This window comes from Rhipicephalus microplus, chromosome X (genome assembly GCF_043290135.1).
Source record: "Rhipicephalus microplus isolate Deutch F79 chromosome X, USDA_Rmic, whole genome shotgun sequence".
Taxonomy (NCBI): Eukaryota; Metazoa; Arthropoda; class Arachnida; order Ixodida; family Ixodidae; genus Rhipicephalus; species Rhipicephalus microplus.
This window is the reverse complement of record NC_134710.1, coordinates 105,847,688-105,872,217: the sequence shown is the minus strand read 5'-3', so window position 1 is coordinate 105,872,217 and position 24,530 is coordinate 105,847,688. Positions and strand designations below refer to the sequence as shown.

The window sequence follows — 24,530 nt, the reverse complement described above, 5'->3', positions numbered from 1 at the left end:
AGTCTAAGAAAGACAGAAAAACTAATTCCCATTGACTGTACTAAATAGAAACAAAATGTAAAGCACCAATGTCCTGCTAAGATACGCCAGTCAAAGTATTGTTAGATCAATTTCTTCGCAACCCTGCGAAATGATTCTTTCCTATGGTTTGCAAAATTACTAAAGTGTGCAACCATAACAGTTTAAAAATCTCGTGGCGAGCTTCACCATGCAACGTTACACAGTTTTTTGTATTAGCTGTTTCGACAATAATGAAAGCTGACGTCGTTATTGAATAAACATATACGCAGTACGATGCTTGCAGCCACATAACATGCAGAGAAGGACACCGTGTGCAGGCTAGACTTAAGGAGAATTTAGCGTTATTCTTTCACCAAGTAAAAGTCAGAGCCATAACAGGATCAGTATTGGACAAAGATGTCTATATGACGTTGAAGTATATATATATATATATATATATATATATATATATATATATATATATATATATATATATATATATATATATATATAGTTGCACGAATTCAAGCATTCGTTTGACTTTCCCCAAGCGGTGCTAGGAAGAACGAACACCGTTGTGCACACAATTGACACAGGAAAGAGTACTCCTTTGCGCCAGCGCCCTTATCGCGTGTCACCGGCGGAGCGTCGCGTAATTGCAGAACAAGTAGATGACATGCTACAGCGTGGAGTCATCAAGCCTTCTTGTAGTCCTTGGTCTTCCCCAGTTGTACTCGTCAAAAAAAAAAGGATGGTTCAATCCGGTACTGCGTAGACTACAGGCGCCTAAACAACATTACGAGGAAAGATGTTTACCCTCTTCCCCGCATGGACGACGCTCTCGATTGTCTCCAAGGTGCAGAATTCTTTTCCTCGCTTGACCTTCACTCGGGTTATTGGCAGGTCCCAATGGCTGAGTCTGATCGTCCAAAAACGGCGTTTGTCACACCGGATGGCCTCTATGAATTTACCGTCATGCCATTCGGACTCTGCAATGCGCCTGCCACATTCGAGCGAATGATGGACAGCATTTTACGCGGTCTCAAATGGAACATTTGCTTGTGCTATCTTGATGACGTAGTGGTTTTTTCACCCGATTTCACTTCGCACCTCACACGTCTGCGTAAGATTCTACAGTGCGTTACGAACGCCAGGCTTCAGCTTAACCTGAAGAAATGTCACTTCGGGGCTAAACAACTCACCATACTTGGTCATGTCGCCTCGAAAGCCGGCATCCTTCCCGATCCTGACAAGCTTCGTGCTGTTGCCGAATTTCCTAAGCCGACCACGAATTTCCTAAGCCGACTAAGAACAACGGAGCTTTGTGGGCCTGTGCTCCTATTTTCGTCGGTTTGTGCGGAACTTTGCCTCCATCATCGCTCCACTCACCAAACTCCTTGCTGGCCCTGCTGATCTTTCGAATTGGACAGCAGCCTGTGACGAATCCTTCGCAACACTGCGCCAACTCCTTACCTCACCACCCGTACTGCGCCATTACGATCCCACTGCGCCAACCGAAGTACACACGGATGCAAGTGGCGTCAGCCTTGGTGCAGTACTCGCGCAACGCAAACCAAATTTTACGGAGTATGTGGTCGCCTATGCCAGCCGCGCCCTCACTAAGGCAGAAGCCAACTATTCTGTTAAGGAAAAAGAGTGCCTCGCGATTGTGTGGGCGTTAAACAAGTTTCGCCCCTATTTGTACGGCCAAACTTTTGATGTGGTAACTGACCATCACGCACTCTGTTGGTTGGCTTCACTGAAAGATCCTTCTGGCCGCCTCGGACGTTGGGCACTACGCCTCCAGGAACTCGACAAACGCGTCGTCTACCGATCGGGGCGAAAGCACTCTGACGCAGATGCGCTTTCACGATCACCCGTGAAATCTTATGATACGGATATACCAGCCCTTGACCTTTCCCTCTCTGCCGTCAGCGTTACAGACATGCCATCCGAACAGCGGAAGGACCCTTGGATTGGCTCGCTCTTGAATATGCTTTCTGACGCATCAACTTCCGGTTACCCGCGTGCTCTTCGCCACCAAGCAACGCATTTCGCCATACAGGATGGCCTGTCATACTGTCGCAACTATCAAGTGGCGGGTCGTAAATGGCTGCTAGTCATACCCAGCCATATGCGGTCTGATATCTGCAAATATTTTCATGCTGAACCACAACACACACACGCCGGTGCGCTAAAGACGTATGAGTGGATCCGCCAACGTTACTACTGGCGGGGTATGTACACGTTTGTACGCAAACACATTCGCTCATGTTCTCAGTGTCAGCAGCGCAAGATATTCCCTCATTCACCCGGTCAACTGCAGCCTTGCCATGTCCTGCACGCCCATTTGACCGTGTTGGGATTGACCTATACGGCCCGCTACCGTGCTCTGTTGGTGGTAATCGATGGGTGATTGTGGCTGCCGACCATATGAGTAGGTACGCCGAAACGGCTGCGCTACCTTCGGCTGGCGCTCGTGACGTTGCAACCTTCATCTTGCACCGGTTTGTTCTTCGTCATGGTGCACCACGGGATCTCTTGAGTGACAGAGGTCGTGTATTTTTGTCCGAAGTTCTGCAGCAGCTCCTACATTCATGCCGTACGGTACACCGCACATCAACAGCCTACCACCCTCAGACGAACGGCCTAACGGAACGTTTCAACAGAACCCTCGGAGACATGATCGCTATGTATATTGATTCTGACCACTCCAACTGGGACGTTGTTCTTCCTTTCGTGACGTACGCCTGCAATACGGCGATTCGATTCAATCAACAACAGGCTTTTCTCCATTTTTTCTTTTATATGGTCGTGACCAATGTAACACACTCGACACAATTCTGCCATACAATCCTGATGCCTCCGAGTTCAGCCCAGTTTCTGAAATGGCCGAACATGCCGAAGAGTGTCGTCAGCTTGCACGGTCCTTCACAGCCGATAACCAAGCCCTCCAAAAAGATCGCCACAACCATGATCTTGTTCAGAATACCTTCCCCGTCGGTTCTCTCGTGTGGCTCCGACTGCCTTTCCACTCTCCTGGACTGACTGCCAAGTTTGCACCGAAGTATACGGGCCCTTACCACGTCATACAGCACCCTTCTTTTGCCACCTATGTGATTGAACCGCTCAAGCCGTCCACGGGCAAGCGCCGCCTTGGTCGTGAGACGGTCCACGTCAGTCGCCTCAAGCCCTGTTACGACCCTCCTGTTCTCTCGTCACCTTGAGTCGCCAGGATGGCTCGTCTTCGTCGCCGGGGCATCGTAGTGGAGAATTCGCAAGGCAATGACTAGTAGGACCATCGCTGAGTGCGAAGCGCGAGCGGGTGCATGAGCTGTAGACGCTGGACTTCCCGAGTATTTGTTTCAGTACCGGCTGTCTGCTGCCTATTACCTGACGTCGCTATTAAACCCCCTTGCAATATATATATGACATTGCACAGTAGTTTATGGAAGCTTCTAAAAGCTGTTACCAAATACAGAAGGTTAGCATAGCCTGCATTACTTTCCATCTTCCATCCTGAGTTCCAACGCTACGCACATTTTCCTACTTTCTTATGTCGCCTTTCTGTGCAATATCCCTGGTGGTAATTTGTGTCTTTTTCGTTATTTTTAATAATTCACCACTTTGCAATTTTTGCGGGCATTTATGGTCACCTCAGTTTTTGTTAGCCTCACAGAGGTTGGCGTAATTTTCTCATATAACCTGAGTCAGACGTCATTGTCTTGGCGCTATAATGGTTTTCACACACACACACACACACACACACACACACACACACACACACACACACACACGCACACGCACACGCACACGCGCACGCGCACGCGCACATACATACATACATACATACATACATACATACATACCTACATACATACATACATACATACATACGTATGTATGTATGTATGTATGTATGTATGTATGTATGTATGTATGTATGTATGTATGTATGTATGTATGTATGTATGTATGTATGTATGTATGTATGTATGTATTCTTCTGCGGATTCAGTGCTTCGTATACGTTGAGAATCGACGGACGAAGCACTGACGGTTTCATGGTCATATATTACACGTATACGACGGAAACGTTGCAGCATTATCAGCGTACAGAAAAGTTCTTCGCAGCAGTGAATTTACTATATAAAGTAGAGGAGGGAATTACTTCATGAATACCGGTTAAACTTTCAGCGCTCTCCATGTGCTCTTAAATGAAAATTCCGAACAAAGTGCACGCTGTTACACTATTGATCAACGGTCATCTCACTTTTATTGAACAGGAAGCGGAGAATTATCGACGGGTGGAAAATAAACGGTGTCTATTTTACGAGCAGCTGTCAGTTCTGAACTTCGCGGATACGGCTCAACAGTGCAGCTTACGAAAGGCCTACACACTGTGGCCGTTGTTGCCGTTGGGGCTGTTTTCGAACGCACTAAGGCTGCTCAATTCTCCACCAGTCCCTATTAATATGCAGAAAGTGTTGCCTAAAGAGGAGCTCCATTTGTCCGAGAAATGTTCGTAATGTTCAAAACGCTGCCATAAAAGTTCGAAAATCAAGCGATCATACCTAGCTAGAAGTTTTTTCATTCCATTCCATATCTAGCTAGAACAGTATTTCATCTCCAAATACCGTCCCCTGTGGGTCTCGTGACTATATATATGATACCACCGATGGATGAGCCGCCGCATAACAGCACAGAACTGCACGTTTGGACAGTTAAGAAAAGAACTTCACTTGAAATAACCCTTTCTTTTCATTCCATACAACCATACCTCATAGACGGCTCTTACCACTAGGCAACTCAAGAAGCCGTTGTGTGCTTCGTCAGGCGAAGATGAGAGACGCGCGAAAATTTCATAACCCGTAAGGACGTGTGCCATTGTCAAATGCGCTATTTGAGCCGTTGAGATTGTTTGAATTTAGACGGCTAGATTTCCTTAGCTTTGTTCTCGATGACATCTCACAGCTTGGTGAGGAGCCCTGTGTCATGGGTTAACATTTATTACCTCTTTGTTTGAACTGTACCAGGCAGTACCAGAAGACGCTCAGCTGATAACGGCACTGTTCTTTTCTGGTGGTGGCGAATTCAGAAGATTTCATTATTTGCTTTTATATTTTGTTTCTCGGTAACGGCGGAACCCATCACTGACCCATACTATATAATAAAGCAATCAGAATCAAAGCCACTCATGTAAAGTTTCATAAGAGACCCTTGAGGAAATAAATAAACAAAAATAAATAAATAAATAAATAAATAAATAAATCAGCCATAATCTGTGCCGCTGTTGGAAAGATTAAATTTTACTGTCACTGTTTTATTTCTTAGGGGTTTTGTATTGGTGTGAGCAACAGGGGAATTTTGCTATTGAGAAACCTAGCAAGGTCAACAGAGGAACCTAGCAAAATGTAAAAGCCACATTTCTGCAAAATTTTGCAGCTGGGTGAGTCTTGTATACCGGGCAATCCTATTTAGAGAACACTCGGTAGAATAACATGTGCACGACTCGTGCACTAGTTGCAGGAACACTTGATCTTTAACGACCTGCTCTTGCCAGACTTTTCTAGCTCCCGTATGTTGCACGTAGGATCAAAGGAGCTGGCGCCTCTACGGGGCTTTGAAATCTCTTCACAACCGATCAATACGTTTAAGTGGCACGAATAAGCGGTCATGATATCAAGACTCATAGGAAGCCCACACTGATTCTCGCTCAAGAGAGAGAGAGAGAAATAGGGAATAAAAGAAAGATAGAGAGGTTAACTGGACTACTTCCAGCTTGTTACCCTAGAGCTCATTAGCCTACAGCGACGCGTGTGATTTTCGCTCAAAGTTTACTTTTATCTAGATATAGGCTGACGCTGCCATTAGTCCACGCTTTGTAAGCAGCTGCGCGCGACAAGTGTCACCGTTGTTCAACGTTGAATGTGTGAGGACCGTCAACCTACGCATTCATGATATCGCAGTTCAGATTACAGTGATTATGAACTATTTATGTTTTCTCATGGTAACGCGTGTACACAGGACGTTTTGGAATGGTTGTAAAAGCGTTAAGTCGAGCAAAACCTATAGTGCCACTTATTTTACGCGAATACTTTATACGATCACGTACTGCGTAAGTGCTATCGTTACAATACGCTCTGGGTTCTGTGCGTGCGAGGTCAGCCTTACTGAGCGCATAAGCGACGGAACAGTTGATGCTTCTCCTATACCGTAGGGGTCTTGGGGCAACGGGCCCAGCCAGCTCAGTGACTTGATAACTTCTTGAAACGAGCTTACGTGCTGCAGTTACGAATGCAATCACGATGACATTGTGGTGACGCAAAGTGATTAGAGATTGTCCCTTATCTATAGATCAAGTTATAACGCAGTCCTGTTAGCGACTGTAACTGGGTTTTTGAATACCACATAATCCTTCCTATAATATGCCAGAAGGCGAAGCTTTACATTTCCCAGAGTTTAATTTTTGGGATCATTTTTTTCTGTAGCGAAAAAATAAAAAAAACAAAATGTTTCCGAAGAATGTCACCGAGAACATGTGTCCAGAGAAAAATTGCAGTTTCTAACGGGCGTTTATGTTTTTTCTTCTTTCAGCATCTAAAAAAAACATGTGGCTGCCTTTAGGAATGCCTGTGAAACATATGATTTGTATGATTGGGTATATAATTCTACACGTTCGTGTAAACAACATGCTTATTCTCCTGACATCTCCAATTAGAGCTGGTGGTTTGTTGATGTGTTTGTCACATGGTATCGTTTTGTATTTCGCGGCCATTTGTAGTTAGCAGAAAAACGCCAATAAACAACATTTACAAAGTTAGAAACTGTCTAATCGGACGTTTTGTAAACCGGTCTACAACTTCCTCATGAAGACTTTTTATCCATGTTCGTCCCTTCAAATGTTTGTTAATTAAACAGATCTAATTGAAGAATGTTTGAAACACAAAAAAAGTCTCACTAACTCCAGGCAACAGTCAGCAACATGCATTTGATCGCGTCGTAACTGCGTGTGTCGGCGTAGTTTTTTAACTCTGACTAAAGATAGCTGGGGCACCTTCTATATCATAAAAAATGCAATAATAATAATAATAATAATAATAATAATAATAATAATAATAATAATAATAATAATAATAATAATAATAATAATAATAATAAACCTAATGCAAAGAAAACTGGCTTACTTGATTTAAAAAAATGGCAGATCCCACGTACAGTGGGAATCAATGATATGCGAAACACGAATGAGGAATGTGGATACGTCACTTTAATATCAGCACAAAGTTGCGAAGCGGGCGTAAACCATGCTGCGCATGACCCGTGTCATGATTATCATCTTTGAACGTGCCATATACCTTGGCGGTCTATTCATATCACGTGATCTCAAATCTGGTATATGTGGGCATAGCGAAATAGCCGTTAGCACGCTGTGAGCGTAGCGTGTAGTCATGTTTTATATAAGACGGAAGTAATGATGATCATTATCGGAAGTGTCATTTACCTTCGTCGTCTGTTCATGTCACGCGATACCACATTTGATATAAGTGGAGCTAGCGAAACGACCGCGAGCACGCGGTGAGCGTAGCATGTAGTCATGCTTTATATGACACGCATATCATGATTATCATGTTTCGCCATGTCATTTACCTTCGTCGTCTATTCACGCCACGTAATATCAAGTTTGGCATATGTGTAGATAGCGAAACGGCCATGAGCGCACTATGAACGTAGCATGCAGTCATGTATCACATGACATGCATGTTGATTATCAGGTTCTCTCCAGTCATATACCTTCGTCATCCATTTGCAGGCCGTAATACCAACTTTGGTATATGTGAAGCTAGTGAAACTACCGCGAGTGCAATGAGTGTAGCATGTAGTCATGACTTACATGACATGCATGCCATGATTTTCATGTTGCCCCGCCGCGGTGGTCTAGTGGCTAAGGTACTGGGCTGCTGACCCGCAGGTCGCGGGATTGAATTCCGGCTGTGGCGGCTGCATTTTCGATGGAGGCGGAAATGTTGTAGGCCCGTGTGCACAGATTTGGGTGCACTATAAAGAACCCCAGGTGGTCGAAATTTCCGAAGCCCTCCACTACGGCGTCTCTCATAATCATATGGTGGTTTTGGGACGTGAAACCTTACATAACAATCAATCATGATTTCCAAGTTAGGGTCTGTCACTTATTTTAACCATGCAGTCATGTCATACCATCCTAGTTTTGCAATATGTCATGTGAACGAAGCCGCCGCAAGAACAGCAAGACCATGAAATACAAATAATCACATTCATGACTTACATATTATGATTTTCCTGTTATGGCTAGTCAGTTATTCTCGTCATACAGTCATGTTATGCCATAGAATTTCGGTATGGCATAGCAATTTCGGTATGGCAAATCTTAAATGCTTCGCATTTAAGATTTGGTGCAATATATCGCGTAAAATTAAATGAGCTCATTTAACAGACATTCGCGGCTTCATGGGTCTCGAACGCTGCATTTGAGCGACACCTATGAAATAAACCGAGAAGCAAGCCGAGGCAACTGATGTTATCTCTTGTGCGGTTCTCTATTATGAGCGTGGGATGGATTTTATTCTTTTTCATGCACCTGATTCTAAACTTAGCTCGGCCCCCACTCTTCAAGCCGGTAAATGGAGCCACAAGTGAAAGTGGCGTTCAAGTTCCCTTCCTCTACCTACAGAACACGTCATCGTTGCGTCAGAGCGATTCTTTCGTTGAGTCACTGCTAGGGGGAAGCACTGGTCTAGGATTCGCGGAAGATAGCACAGATGACAATGTTTTCTTTTTCTTAACAGACTAGCTGATACGAAATCTCACACCCCATCTATGTAGCTTACTCTTCACAAACGTTTAGGAAAAGATGGAATGAATGCTATTACACGTGAAATCAGGCATTTGTACAGTAGTTCTCATGCGAGATAATTGGTTTATATTTTTTGAAGTGGGTGCTCATTTTACTAGACGACAAAAAAAGGACAAATTATAGAATGCGACATCTTCCTTCAGCACCGAATCATTTTTCGTTTGTGCTGTCAAAATAAGTGTCTGCGCAATATCCGGCAAAGATATGACTTGCTTTTAACGTGTGCTGCTCTAAGGCGTGTTGTGTGTTGGATGCCGAAATAAAACTGTTGTAAAACATAATATTCATAAATTGTGTTTGTCCGTAATACTCGTCGCATCATCGTTTACTCACCGCACAACAAAATAACAAAATACATAAAAGGAGACGAAAAACAATATTAAAATGGATGCTCAGTGGTGGCGGCTTCAGAGCATCTAGAAGAAATTAATTATTGAAAAAGAATGAATAGGAGATATTTCACGAACAATAATTAAAAATCCCTCTACGTCTAGGCAAGCGTTTGTATGACAGTGACAAAAAAAAAGGCCGCACTTAGATAACAAAAAATGCGTAGTAAGAAAATTGTTCCCATGTTGCCTATACCGTGCTTGTAAATGATAAAACATGGCGACAAAAATGAGAAGATTCAATAAATCGTCGTATCTCGGTAAATTAAGCACAAGAGACAGACGTGCTAGTTTTTCGTCATGGCAGGCCTTCTGAAAACAACCTAGGCAGTGTTCACAGGCGTCGAAGTAAGAACGATATCTTTAATTTGAAACAAAAAATTGTCATTTTGATCTTACACTGGACCGCAGAGTTTAGTACCGTGGAACTAGCTGGTGATTAGGACGTTAGCATTGCACCAGGGGCAACCATGTAACAGGCTGCCTACCTGTCGCTTTCTTGGAGATGGTCGAGTACGTGTCAGGTGCTTATTTGTTACACTTCGGTACCTTTACTAACCTCTCATTTCTGACTCTCCGACGTATGGCTTGAAATTACAAAATATACAACGCACTGTATTAACAGGGTATCAAGCTTGTCAACTGGTCACTGCATTCTGTAGTCGATTGGGGTGCTCGTACCCCCGTTAAGTTGGTTTTCCCGCATGGCGCTCGCATGTCCTACGCACTGGCTTGCAGCGGGACAAGTCGATGCGAGAGATGACGCTCCGTTTCCGCGTTGGTTAGGGTATTTCGATGCGCGCGCCCCCCTCCACCGCTTTAGGGGGGGCGCGCATCGAGGAACCCTAGCGTTGGTGCCGCGTGCGCCCATGAAGAGAGGCCCGTTCTCGCTGCATCCTTTTGGCTGGTAGCGAATGGTAGCAGGCGTTGAAAGATCCGCATGGACATTCCGTGGACCATCCCCACGGACTCCCTCCCATGGCGAGTCGAACACCGACGGCACCGGATTTGTGTTGCATTGTATGCGTTATATTGGCATTCAATTGCGTTGTTAGTATAGTTCGGCTCGCAATGTCAATAAGTCAGGACGTTGGTCGGTATGACTTGGCCCGCTGTATTGTGTAAAAGGTGCAAATAAATGTACGTTTGATTTTGCACTACGGTGTGTACTGGATCTGTTAGTTAGCGAGCGTGAGTGCTACCCCACAATTTTTGAGCATGCGCGTTTTTTCCACGCGGCTTCAGGTAGTTCGCTGTCCTGAAGGGACCGTGCAACTTTTCAAGTAACCAATAAACGGCTTCATTATACTAGTTTATTATTTCACAAATCGTCCACCGCGATAATTTTTAGAATACTTCAAGTGCGAGTGCAGTTACAGATATTAGTCGCGCCCTTTAATTGCATGCCTTTTCTCTTCTCTCGTCCTTATGAGCGCGTTGAAAGCTTAGGAGGAAGACATGATACGGGCCCTGCTAAAGAAGTTACGTGCCGCGTGCATCATGACCTAAAGGACTTTTTTGTTTTCTTCGAGTGTGCTTTTTACTTTCATTGCGGTCGCGCGCGCGCGCGCGTGGGCACGTCGCGGCATCTCGCGGCGGTCACGGTAAGAATGCAGCTCACGGTGTTTAATTCAGTCAGTGGCCATCTCTTTCGGTATACGGCATGGTCATTTGGGTATATGGCATCATTCGTGGAAAAAAAAAGAGGAACCATTTCTAGCGTACTTTCAGAATTGATTTTCAGAACTCCGGGCCACGTGCTGATTTTCAGACTTTCAGAACTCCGGGCCACGTGCTGATCCACAATGTCTGGCTCGCGGGTTCTCAAGAGCCTCGACTAGCGACCAGCAGTGTCTCCTGACCATGCTAAAAAAGTGTCGCAGGGACCATTTGAGAGCCCGGCTGTCCAAAGTTATTTGAAACCTAGATTATAGAATAGATTATCGAAAAATGCACAGCTGGAAAGAGGTGTGGTGTCCTGAATTCCTTCTTGTCACTGTGTTTGCACGCCCTGCATTTTTTTAGAAAACAGAGATATTGTCAAGGAAATCGCAATCCATGCCTGGTGATTCTCTCATTGATGTGTCCCGTGGAAAAAGTGTTCTTAGTGATCGTCAGGTGCCTTCCTTTTCTTCTTTATTCTTGTGAACGCTACATAAATCTAACTTATTTTAAAACTTTGTGCCGTGCTATAATCCTAGACTTGTGTCTAACTTTCGGTGAACACGTGCGTCTGATCAGTATGACTCAGGGTCATTTCAGTGAACACTTAATTGTCCCGGACTGCTTAACTCGTTTTCAATCTCTTTTCCCTGCATTGTTTAGCGCAATAACTTTCATATCGCTTCTTCCGAACGTGATATCATTCATGCGGGGAACGATTTTGTCCCGCTTTCAACGCGTACTCGAGTTTAATCTTTTCTGCTGTTCTTATACACTGGTACGCTATATATGCTGCTTGAAATAATAAATATTTATTTGAAATCAGTTTTAAACTGTTTCTACTAAAAGTGAAAGAGCAATACTCACTATAATAGTGGTGGTTAAAAAACTTATCCTGACTGGGAAGATAGGATGCATAAACTCAAGTAAACATAAGGTTGAAGTAGTCTTTTTTTTTTTTTACTGAGGCAGCTTAATTTCCTCCTGAAGGCACGTTAAAGAACCCCAGGTGGTCGCAATTTCCGGCGCCCTCCAATACGGCGTCTCTCATAATCATATGACGGTTTTGGGACGTTAAACCCCACATATCAATCAACCAGTTTCCACCTGAAGGAAATTAAAAAAAAATTGCGCTGCTTGCATCAAGTCATTTAAGCCTTGCTCGCAGCAGAGATGGTGGGCATGTTTCAGCTTCTCTTGTTAATCGTCTGTAAAGAGTGCTTGGAATTCACTGAACGTTTGCCGGTTTATGGTTATAATACTTTTCTATTGACTATACCCTTGGCAAACCTTGACCATAGCAGCTCTGCAGTAAAATTCTAACACTGCAATGTGCCACAGATATTGGATGCCCCGCCGCGGTGGTCTAGTGGCTAAGGTACTCGGCTGCTGACCCGCAGGGCGCGGGTTCGAATCCCGGCTGCGGCGGCTGCATTTCCGATGGAGGCGGAAATGTTGTAGGCCCGTGTGCTCAGATTTGGGTGCACGTTAAAGAACCCCAGGTGGTCTAAATTTCCGGAGCCCTCCACTACGGCGTCGCTCATAATCATATAGTGGTTTTGGGACGTTAAACCCCACATATCAATCAATCACAGATATTGGACGAACCCCACTACGCTTCGGCTTATCTTGCCAACCATCTGTATATTATGCTTGGGCGATGAATGAGCGCGTGCATGCCGTTGCATTATGACAAATATTTTCTATCTACTACACTCAGCGAACCTCGACCATAAGAGCGCTGCTGTGAAATATTTTCTTCTCAAAGTTAATTCTTATATTTACCTTGAGTATATTACATCACATTGTTTACTGACCACCATTATTTAACGACTATCTTTAATTAAGGGTGCCGGATAATTCATTGACAATTCCTTCTATAAAGCACGCGGTGGGTTTACACTTTGACTGTTCTTGTTATTTTCATTTGACAAAGAACAAGGGTAAAATAATTTATTACCACGACGAAATCTTGATATGTTCCAGAATTTCGATATGTTTCAAGATATACATATCTTTAAAACAAAGGAGTTTGAAGTGGTACTTGTTTTGCAGAGTGGTCATTGTTGTCATGGGCGTAGCATTCGCATGCATCAAAGTCAGCTCACTTGTTCACCGTCTACAACCTGGACGCTCGTTTCTGTGTGAGACCTGAACGCTGTGTGATGTTTCTGTGTGGAACGTTTTTGAGTGGACGGTTTCTGTGTGAAACCGCACAGCCTGGATGCTCGTGTGAGTTTCTGTGAGCCTCACGACGCGCCCTACCTATCTACAAGAAAAAGCGCTTTTGAGAAAGTTGGGTGGCCAGTATCGTATATGAGCAATTAAAGGCTTCTATGACAAGTACGTGAGCTGAATTCAATACACAGGAAAACAAAGCATCTCAGAAACCTTGCTCAATGAAACTCCGCTTTGGCTACCCGCTGTCATACTGGGACAAAATATTTATAAGCACGGTGTGTCATGTCACTAGAGCCGACGCGTCGATAAGCGGACTTGTCTTTTTTAAGGCTTCAACTATCATAATGAATGACAAAAAAGGGATGGATAAAATGGTTCTTTTTTTTTCTGCTATGTTATGTTAGGCTGTTCTGAAGAGAACGAAGAAAATCGAAGGCTTTTATTGGGAAATAATAAAACGCACGCGACGAAAGAGCTTCACGACGGTGCTTTGGGTTGTGCGTTCTCTTTTTTTTTTCCTCGTTATGACTGAGTCGCAACATATAAACAGGGACAACATTACTTTATTCCAATCGCTCTTCTGTTCAGTGCCTTCACTTCGTCAGTGCACGGAGCGGCGTGATTGTTCGTTTACTTTATCGCCAATATAGCTCTGTCGGGAGTGGTGGAATATAAATAATTCTAGGACTCTCCTCTTTATTCAGTTTACTGCATGAAAAGAGCTCATACAAACACACAGAAAGCCTTAACGTGGCAGGCGTTTGTTTTTTTGTACAGATCTGTTTGTCTACCTGTTCGCGCTTATTCTCGATGAATTAATACCACCCAGCCACTCTACCTGGGACCTGGGCTCCCTAGCAGTTGTTTGATCGCATGGCATCTCCTCGAGCTAAGTCACAAGTACTGAGCTGATTGCATGGTGGTCAGCCTTCATTTACAATTTGTGACTTCCATATAGCGTGTGATGGACCTCAATGACTCACAGGTAACTACAAGATATCTGAGATGTCGGTGCACATGCACAAACATATTACAGATAAGGAAGGCTTATATTGATTGTCCTCCCGCTTAAGCCACCATTTTTGTTCCAGGGAGTCATTCGCACAATTGTGGCATGGTACGTAATGTCAAAGCTGATGACGCTGTAAAAACTCACTATGGATTATCTGAGCTAATATATTTAAAGTATCGTATGGCTTGTATTACATCTTTTACGTTCCACTCGCGCTGTAGCAAATTGCTAAGCAGCAGCGCGCTTCTCGTATTGCTAAGCGAGAATGCGCTTCTATAGTTGCTGAAGCCAAGGTATGACACCTATGTGCCAAGAGAACTTGGTAAGCATTACAGTGCGTTCCTATATTGCATACCTCTAAATTTTATTTACACGGATTACCACACAGATTACATGAAAAACTTACTTTCCACACACATCTTGAAAGTGACTTCAGCTGCAAGACATCGTAGAACGTGGTTGTGTGCTGCCTCTATGTTGAGCGCTATTAAGGCACTATTCCTGCGAAATACAGGCCCTTCTTTTCGTGATAGGTCTTTCATACGATGTAGCCTATAGACGTAGAGTTTATGTATGCATGTATGTATGTATGTATGTATGTATGTATGTATGTATGTATGTATGTATGTATGTATGTATGTATGTATGTAAAATTTCCGGAGCCCTCCACTACGGCGTCTCTCATAATCATATGGTGGTTTTGGGACGTTAAACCCCACATATCAATCATTGTATATATGAATGTATGTATGTATGTATGTATGTATGTATGTATGTATGTATGTATGTATGTATGTATGTATGTATGTATGTATGTATGTATGTAATGATTGATTGATATGTGGGGTTTAACGTCCCAAAACCACCATATGATTATGAGAGACGTCGTAGTTGAGGGCTCCGGAAATTTCGACCACCTGGGGTTCTTTAACGTGCACCCAAATCTGAGCACACGGGCCTACAACATTTCCGCCTCCATCGGAAATGCAGCCGCCGCAGCCGGGATTCGAACCCGCGACCTGCGGGTCAGCAGCCGAGTACCTTAGCCACTAGACCACCGCGGCGGGGCATGTATGTATGTATGCATGCATGCAGGTATGTATGTATGCAGGCATGCAGGCATGCATGCATGCATGCATGTATGTATGTATGTATGTATGTATGTATGTATGTATGTATGTATGTATGTATGTATGTATGTATGTATGTATGTATGTATGTATGTATGTAGGCATGCAGGCATGTATGTATGTATGTATGTATGTATGTATGTATGTATGTATGTATGTATGTATGTATGTATGTATGTATGTATGTATGTATGTATGTATGTATGTATGTATGTATGTATGTATGTATGTATGTATGTATGTATGTATCTATGTATGTATGTATGAAAGTATGTATGTATGTATGTATGTATGTATGCATGCATGTATGTATGTATGTATGTATGTATGTATGTATGTATGTATGTATGTATGTATGTATGTATGTATGTATGTATGTATGTAGCTATACAATAGGAGAAGAATACATGCATGCATGCATGCCTGTAGTTTTCTTTCATAGTATAACTTTTTCCGCTCGCTGTACGCTACACGCCGAGCAACAGTCAGGGTTTCCAAACTGAGAAGCCCCCTTTTTTTTCTGTCATTGAAAAGAACTTGTAAACATGCATATTACCGTGTCCACAGCTGTGTCTAGCTGCGCGCTATAGCGAAGACAGTGAAGGTCACTGATTTGCTCGAGAGGCGCAGCACAAACGAGTCAAAACGTCGTTCTTGGCGGCTCTTATTTAGGGCGTTTCTCCGAGTACAACCCCCCCCCCCCCTCCCACCCCTGTCTTCCTGAATAAAGCCTCTGTGTTTTATAACCAATGACACTGGTGGAGTCAACTTTTTGTTGTTGTTGTTGTGGTTGTTTACCGTTTCTACCCATAATCGAGTGCTTCTAATCGCTTGCAACACAATGTAGAAATGAAAATCGAGCTTACATGTATTTTCGAAGGGGGCGAGTGCGGTTAAAAAGCTGTGCTGAAAGTTACCTGCTGCCTAATATATTTATCAAGTGTTTGGTGATGTTAGGTAAACAAAATGTGAGATCCTTGATTAATACATTAACCAGAATCTTTGAGTAAGAACATTTGTCAATGTCTGAATGGTTAAGCTCTTGCTACAGCAGCGAGTTAGAAACTTACATAAAGTTGATCGATGGCCTGTCTTCTTGTCTCTGTAGTGAACCTGTAGCTAGGTCTACTTACCAATAAGCTCATTTTGAGGAGCTTTCCTTGAAGCTTTGTAATCAACTTGACGAGACGAGTGTCGCTCCATGCTTGTAGCCAAAAAAAAACTAACAAAAGTATACATCCAACTCAGAATATTTATGGGATACCTTACCTAGGGCAAAATAAGCATTGCTATTGTCTCTTCTTGCAGCTGAAGCAAAACAACCGAGAGATTGTATTTGTAGGTCACGTAGTGTGTGTCTGAGCACATGCGTGTGTAAAAAATGCGCGAGTTGGTGCATTTTTGTGCTAAACAAACGTTTTTGAAGGTGCCTTGTCACTCCCACGTAAGAAATTGGTCCTATTTCAACACATTTTATTTCTTTTTTTTGTATTAAGTTGTTTTAGTCAGAATAGTAAAAAAATGAGTTGACTGAGACCTTATGACAAGGCTACGACAAATCGTTGCATGTCTGTCTTCAGAGAAATCTAAAGACCCATTAATAAAGCGAATGTCCCGAAGTGTGGTTTTCTCTTGGTCGTTTCACTTTAGCCTCAAATGCAAGATGACTTTTATCAACGCAGTCCTCGGCGCGCATAGAGGTGCGAGTGACATTATACACAAGTGAAATTTTGCAAAGATGGTAAATGCTACACTTGAGGGGAAAATTTGCACGTTCTCCGCACCAATTGGCTTGCTTTTAAAAGCAGTCCGCAGTGAAGGATACTTTATGTTGCTTGAGCTCTTGTTCTTATTCCCCCACAAAGTCAAATAACAGTGATGGTGTTATGTCGCTTTTTTAACTGCACATCAGTACACGTCAGTGAAAAAAAAAGATAAAAACCACGCAGAACGATTGTGAATGGCAGGCCGTTACAAGCGCTTGAAACGGATTACCATCCCACTGCCTGTTCCAGCAGACTTGCTTTGAAAAGCGGTTAATCCCCGAATCCGAAAAGGCAACAGCTAAGACACAAAGACGCAGTACTACTGAGCTGCGCAAGTAAGTTGGTGGCAGTTAATTTGGTAAGTAACGGCATTAGAAAACAAAAAGAAGCAAGATCCAATACGAGCAACACGACCTATGCGCTAATTGTAATCGGAAAGTTTATATTTAAAAAAATAACTAAATAATTATGAAAATGTCTAAATATCTATTACACTGCATTTGCGCACTGTGGTGCGCGTCGGTGAAACAGTGGCTGCTCGGCTGCTGACCTGAAGGTCGCGGGTTCGATCTCGGTTGTGGCATTCGCATTCATTTCGATGGAGGCGAAATGCTAGAGGCCCCTGTACTGTGCGATGTCAGGGCACCTTAAGGAACACCAGATGCGTGGTCGGAAAGCACTCCACTCCGGTATCTCTCATAATGATATCGGGGTTTTGAGACGTTAAACTCGAGATATTATTATTATTATTATTATTATTATTATTATTATTATTATTATTATTATTATTATTATTATTATTATTATTATTACAAGTGCACTGTGAAGCTTTGTTAAGCGCAAGTCACAACCATAATAAATTACATGAAATTGCCCAGCTACGAAAACCAGTGACGCATGGAGGCGGAAATGTCGTAGGCCCGTGTGCTCAGATTTGAGTGCACGTTAAAGAACCCCAGGTGGTCAAAATTTCCGGAGCCCTCCACTACGGCGTCTCTCATAATCATATGGTGGTTTTGGGACGTTAAACCCCACAAATCAATCAAATCAATCAAAACCAGTGACGCATACAAATGCCCTATGATGGCGTAGTCGACAATTTCAGGTGGTATGTTATTATCATGTGGACGTACCGACGGCTAGACCATCACATTTTGGCTCCATCTGGTCAGTGCAAATAACGTTTTCTCACCAGTTGATCTAAAGGAAGGAAGCCTGAGTTTAATTCAGAGAAACTCTGGTTGAACATCCGGGGTGCCAATTGTACACTTCCAGATGAAAACAGCGCATTCAGCCTCCAAAAGCTGTTTTGGTGTTTCGGGGGCTGTAAACATGTCGCCATGTTTTATTCGTGTGCGTGTGGCACGTTACAAAATAATTGTAAAATGCACAGCAATAACAAGGCTTATACTTACTGGGGCGTTTTTACTTATTTAGTTGGCTGTTGGACGAGGTCACGGCATGGAAGTAGGGTCATCCCATCCATTCTTGTTCTTGTTCCAGCTGGTGCGTTTTCTGTTTTTATTGTGCTTCCAAAGTTCTCAGCGTGTAATTTCTCTCTAAGTAGCAACATAGGCGATAAGTACTGCTAATCACCTTCAGCGATGGAACGTGCCGATAAACAGCACGAAACGACAAGTCTGTTCGGGTATGCTTTCACGAAGAAAAGGATTCCATTGGTGTGGGTTACGAAGTCGGTTGGGCTGTAGCGGTGGTGGGCAAGCGAGGGGGAGTGGCGTAAGGCGTTCAGATACTCCAACTGTCCCGAGCAAAATACAAAGGTCTTGCATTGGGATGCCTAATTAGGCCTATTGGTAGATATTCAAGGGAACCGGAAACGGCGCGAAACATAGAACAATCAAAGAGAAAGAACCAGCGTTTTGTGCGTCTCTTTCATTGACGTGTGTTTCACGCTGTTTCCTGCTTTCTTCCCAAATGCCTTGGTTTTTTGTGTGTGTGTGGGTGTTTGTTGGAGTAGAAGTCATGACATGCTCTGCGTCATCAGTGCACCACCAGTACAATAGCACTCATGCCACCTCAGCTTCGAGTACTCCATTCCGCTGGGCACAATTTATAATGATTGATTTGTGGGGTTTAACGTCCCAAAACCACCATTTGATTATGAGAGACGCCGTAGAAGAGGGCTCCGGAAATTTTGACCACCTGGGGTTCTTTAACGTGCACCCAAATCTGAGTACACGGGCCTCTAACATTTCCGCCTCCATCGGAAATGCAGCCGCCGCAGCCGAGAATCAAACCCGCGACCTGCGGGTCAGCAGCCGAGTACCCTAGCCACTAGACTACTGCGGCGGGGCTGGGCACAATTTATAATAAAGAATAATGTCATTTTACTTTTCACGAGTTGAGGCGGAAATGATGTAGGCCCGTGTGCTCAGATTTGGGCGCACGTTAAAGAACCCCAGGTGGTCGAAATTTCCGGAGCCCTCCACTACGGCGTCTCTCATAATCATATGGTGGTTTTGGGACGTTAAACACCACATATCAATCAATCTTTTCACGAGTTATTGAACACTGAACTCGGAAAGCGAAATCATATGTATGCGTGATATGTAAGTGGATGGGAAGGCACACAGTAGGCTTGAACTTACAGTACTTTTAATATTTAATTACTACATTTAGTAGTACGAGTGTGTGCCACGAGTACGAGTGTAAAGAGGCTTCACGTGTTACGTGACGCTATGTGAAAAAAAAATCCGTGCGTTTTTAGGAAGTGAATCATGATGATTTGGCGAAGCTCTGAGTGTCGTATCGGTGAGTAACCGTATACGTTACCCCAGTGTTGCCGCATGTAATGTAAATTTAGTGACGTAAAGTGTATGTTGAAATGTATATTTATTTCGCCTTCGAGTTTAAGGAGGATTTAGAAAATTGCTGGAGCGGGGGATATATGCCTCAAAAACGCACCCAAAAATCCGCCATTTTACCGGGGGCAAGATACAATTTGAATATGGGTATTTTGTTAGGACCTACAGTGCCCAACGTGTGCCTTTGTGTTACAGGCTTTCTTGAGAAGCCTCAACATCTGGGCAAATTTTTATTAGAGATGAACACATCAATACTCTTCTTGATAGGTTATTTTCGCTGGTAACAATGATCTCTCACCTGATAATTAACCCATGTCTACGCTGAAGTTTATTGTAAAACCTTTTTTTTTGTTCCTCACATATGTTTCGACTACAGCAAGGGTTCTATACCGTAACCACAACGAATAGCAAGCGTAGGTACTAAGGAGCTGTGCCCCGAAAAAGAACGCTTCACGTTCTCTGCCATGGCTAGGTGTGGCGCTGGTCAACAGTCCCTGCGTTACACATTCATGATTTCGCCTGAATGTACTGATCGTTGCCGTTGCTTCATTGACAAAATATCGCACGCGCAATGCTAAGGTCATGGGCTCAGGTCTTCAACACCGGCATGTTTTTTCTTGTTCACTTTCATTTTCCTGTTAATTTCAATAGTCACTACTCTTCGCGACGGGAATGACTTTATGAGTGTTCTAATGTCAGGGTGGTGTGGTACAGTGTTTGATACGCTGGCGGATCACGTAGTGCGTAGTATAGATAATGGTACGTTAAAGCGATGAAATGAATACCAAGGCTTGAGACACGTTACCAGATTAAGAATTGGGCGAAGTGATAAAAATGAAGAAATTCACAGGCATAAAATGCAATGAGCTCCCGCACGACAGTGCAAATTGAAAATTGTTGGGAGAAGCCTTTGTCCTACAGTGAACAGAAAATAGACTGGTGTTCTATACTATGATGATGATTACAAACTCATTTATAACTTTTTGTCTACGCTCCGCCGTGGTGGTCTAGTGGCTAATCTACTGGGCTGCTGACCCGCAGGTTGCGGGATGGGATCCCGGCTGTGGTGGCTGCATTTTCAATGGAGACTGAAATGCTGCAGGCCCGTGTAACCAGATTTCGGTGCACCCTAAAAAACCCCAGAGTGCAAAATTTCTGGAGTCCTCCACTAAGGCGTTACTCATAATCATATGGTGGTTTTCGGACATTAAACCCTACATATTAATCAACTTTACGTCTACAATAGATTGGCTAAAGGGCATGCTGACAGATGGTCTACTCGCCAGGTCACATTCGTTCAGCGCTCTGTGCTCGAGTTTTTTTAAATTTATTTTTCTCCCGCATATAGAAAAAAAAAAACCAAAACGACAACGAGCACATTTTGTTTAAGTTACTAATAAAGTAAAATAAGCGTGCATTGCAGGTTTCAGCGTATCTAATATTACATGGGCTTTTACTACCATGCTTTCGTAGTGTGGCTCTTACTGCGTTTCTTGGCTATACTTGTGTTAACATGCCTCGTAGAAGTAACGGTAACATGGTCAGCAGCGTAACAGAAATTTTCTTCGAGAGAGGGGAGAGGGGCGTGGGTGTTCAACCATACTTTTTTGGATGTTCGTGCATGCGTTTGTATCTGCGATATATATATATATATATATATATATATATATATATATATATATATATATATATATATATATATATATATATAATTCAGAGTGTCGCTGCAGAACAGGTACTCGGCTCTTAGTGAGGAAACCAACCTTAGCGTAGATACAATGAATGATAATCTGACGAGTATCATTACGGAGTGTGCAGTGGAAGTTGGAGGCCGGGTAGTTAGACAGGACACTGGCAAGCTTTCCCAAGAAACGAAGAACCTAATTAAGAAGCGTCAAATCATGAAAGTGTCAAGTACAACAGACAAAATAGAACTGGCAGAGCTTTCGAGGTTGATTAATAGACATAAGGTATGCGATGTAAGAAGGTATAACATGGAGAGAATTGAACACGCTCTGAAAAACGGAGGAAGTGTCAAAGCATTGAAGAGGAAACTTGGGATAGGAAAAAGTCGGATGTATGCACTAAGGGACAAAGAAGGCAAAATAACTACCAATATGGATAGGATAGTTAAAATAGCGGAGGAGTTTTACAGAGATCTGTACAGTAGCCGAGACAACCACGACCTTAATACTATAAAAACTAGCAGTAACCCAGATTACACCCCACCAGTAATGATAGAAGAAGTCAGAAAAGCTTTGGAGGGCATGCAAAGGGGCAAAGCTGCTGGTGAGGATCAGGTAACATCAGATTTGCTGAAAGATGGAGGACAGATTGTGTTAAAAAAACTAGCCACCCTGTTTGCGAGGTGTCTCCTGACGGGAAGAGTACCAGAGTCTTGGAAGAACGCTAACATCATCTTAATACATAAGAAAGGAGATGACAAGGACTTGAAGAATTACAGGCCGATCAGCTTGCTCTCTGTAGTATACAAGCTATTTACAAAGGTAATTGCTAACAGAGTAAAGAAAACATTAGAATTCAATCAACCAAAGGAACAAGCAGGATTTCGAACAGGCTACTCAACAATTGACCACATTCCTACTATCAATCAGGTAATAGAGAAATGCTCAGAGTATAACCAACCACTATACATAGCCTTCATAGATTACGAGAAGGCGTTTGATTCATGATGATAGTTATAGCGCGAGAACAAAACGACGACACAGAAGACAAGAAGGACTCTGTGTCGTCGTTTTGTTCTCGCGCTATAACTATCATCATGCCATACCAACTAGCCCAAGCTGCCACACTTCTACGTTTGATTCAGTAGAAATATCAGCCGTCATGCAAACACTGCGGAATCAGGGCGTAGATGAAGTATATATAAACATTCTGGAAGAAATCTACAGGGGATCAACTGCTACCATAGTGCTTCATAAAGAAAGCAACAGAGTACCAATGAAGAAGGGTGTAAGGCAGGGGGACACAATTTCCCCAATGCTATTTACCGCGTGCTTACAGGAGGTTTTCAGAAGCCTAGAATGGGAGCAGTTAGGGATAAGAGTCAATGGAGAATACCTTAGTAACCTGCGCTTCGCCGATGACATTGCATTGCTGAGTAACTCGGGGGACGAATTGCAACTCATGATTACGGAGTTAGACAAGGAGAGCAGAAAGGTGGGTCTTAAAATTAATCTGCAGAAAACGAAAGTAATGTACAACAACCTCGGCAAGGAGCAGCGCTTCGAGATAGGTAATAGTGCACTTGAAGTTGTAAAAGACTATGTCTACTTAGGGCAGGTAATAACCGCAGAGCCGAACCACGAGATTGAAGTAACTAGAAGAATAAGAATGGGGTGGAGCACATTCGGCAAGCACTCTCAAATTATGACAGGTAGATTGCCACTATCCCTCAAGAGGAAGGTATATAACAGCTGTATCTTGCCGGTACTTAGCTACGGAGCAGAAACCTGGAGACTTACATAGAGGGTTCAGCTTAAATTGAGGACGACGCAGCGAGCAATGGAAAGAAAAATGGTAGGTGTAACCTTAAAAGACAAGAAGAGAGCAGAGTGGATTAGGGAACAAACGGGGGTTAAGGATATCATAGTTGAAATAAGGAAGAGAAAATGGACATGGGCAGGGCATGTAGCGCGTAGACAGGATAACCACTGGTCATTAAGGGTAACTGACTGGATTCCCAGAGAAGGGAAGCGGGTTAGGGGGAGACAGAAGGTTAGGTGGGCAGATGAGATTAAGAAGTTTGTGGGTATAAATTGGCAGCAGCAAGCACAGGACCGGGTTAACTGGCGGAACATGGGAGAGGCCTTTGTCCTGCAGTGGACGTAGTCAGGCTGATGATGATGATGATAATGATGATGATATATATATATATATATATATATATATATATATATATATATATATATATATATATATATATATATACAAAAAGTTGAAAAATATTAGGGGTAGGAGGAGGTTGAACCTCCCTCCCTTTTGACTATGCCAGTGAACGCTACGTATCGAAAACTTGGTCATGTGGTATGTCAAAATTTATAAGTACGAAAAAAAGTCAGAGCTTCACCGCAAAAGTGAAACAATGAATGCGAAAGCAACACATTATAATATTATACGAAGTAAGGCTGGCATTTAACTCTTTTCAATAAGATGTCGCCTAATTCTATAAAACGGTTGTGTAAGAGAATACGCCCGCTCCAGAGAGAGAAGCAATAATCGCACGACCTCTGCGTTGAGAGCGCAGCACGCACAAGGGTGCACGAGCAGTCTCTGCATGCCTGCCGAGATATCATGTGTGGCAGCGATATCGACCGTACCTTTAAAGTCAATGTTCACTGTTGGTGCTTGAGTAACACGTCCACCCCCACCCCCCCCCCCCCTCCACGCGTTCAATTGATTTTTTTTGAAAGCGTTTCCTCTCTGCTTGAGTAACAATCGATGACAAGGCTGGCACGCGGGTAGGTTGATGTTACCGCATGCACCTTCGGTGGAAAGGAGATGGGTGAGCTTTCTTAATCTCTGCCCCCACTCGTGTGCTTTTACCCGCGGGTAAAACATACGATGCGCGAGAGGATGTTATCGATTTGGACTTTACGCCGAACATGATGGCGATGGTGACAGCAATACTCGTGGAGAGTTCCCATATAATT

The 24,530-nt window shown here is 43.3% G+C and overlaps 1 protein-coding gene across 6 annotated transcripts in view; it reads right to left on the bottom strand.

Moving 5' to 3' along the window:
• Nucleotides 1-24,530, bottom strand: part of Obsc (Obscurin) — a 188,904-nt gene that overhangs the window by 120,935 nt on the left and 43,439 nt on the right. The window lies entirely within an intron of this gene.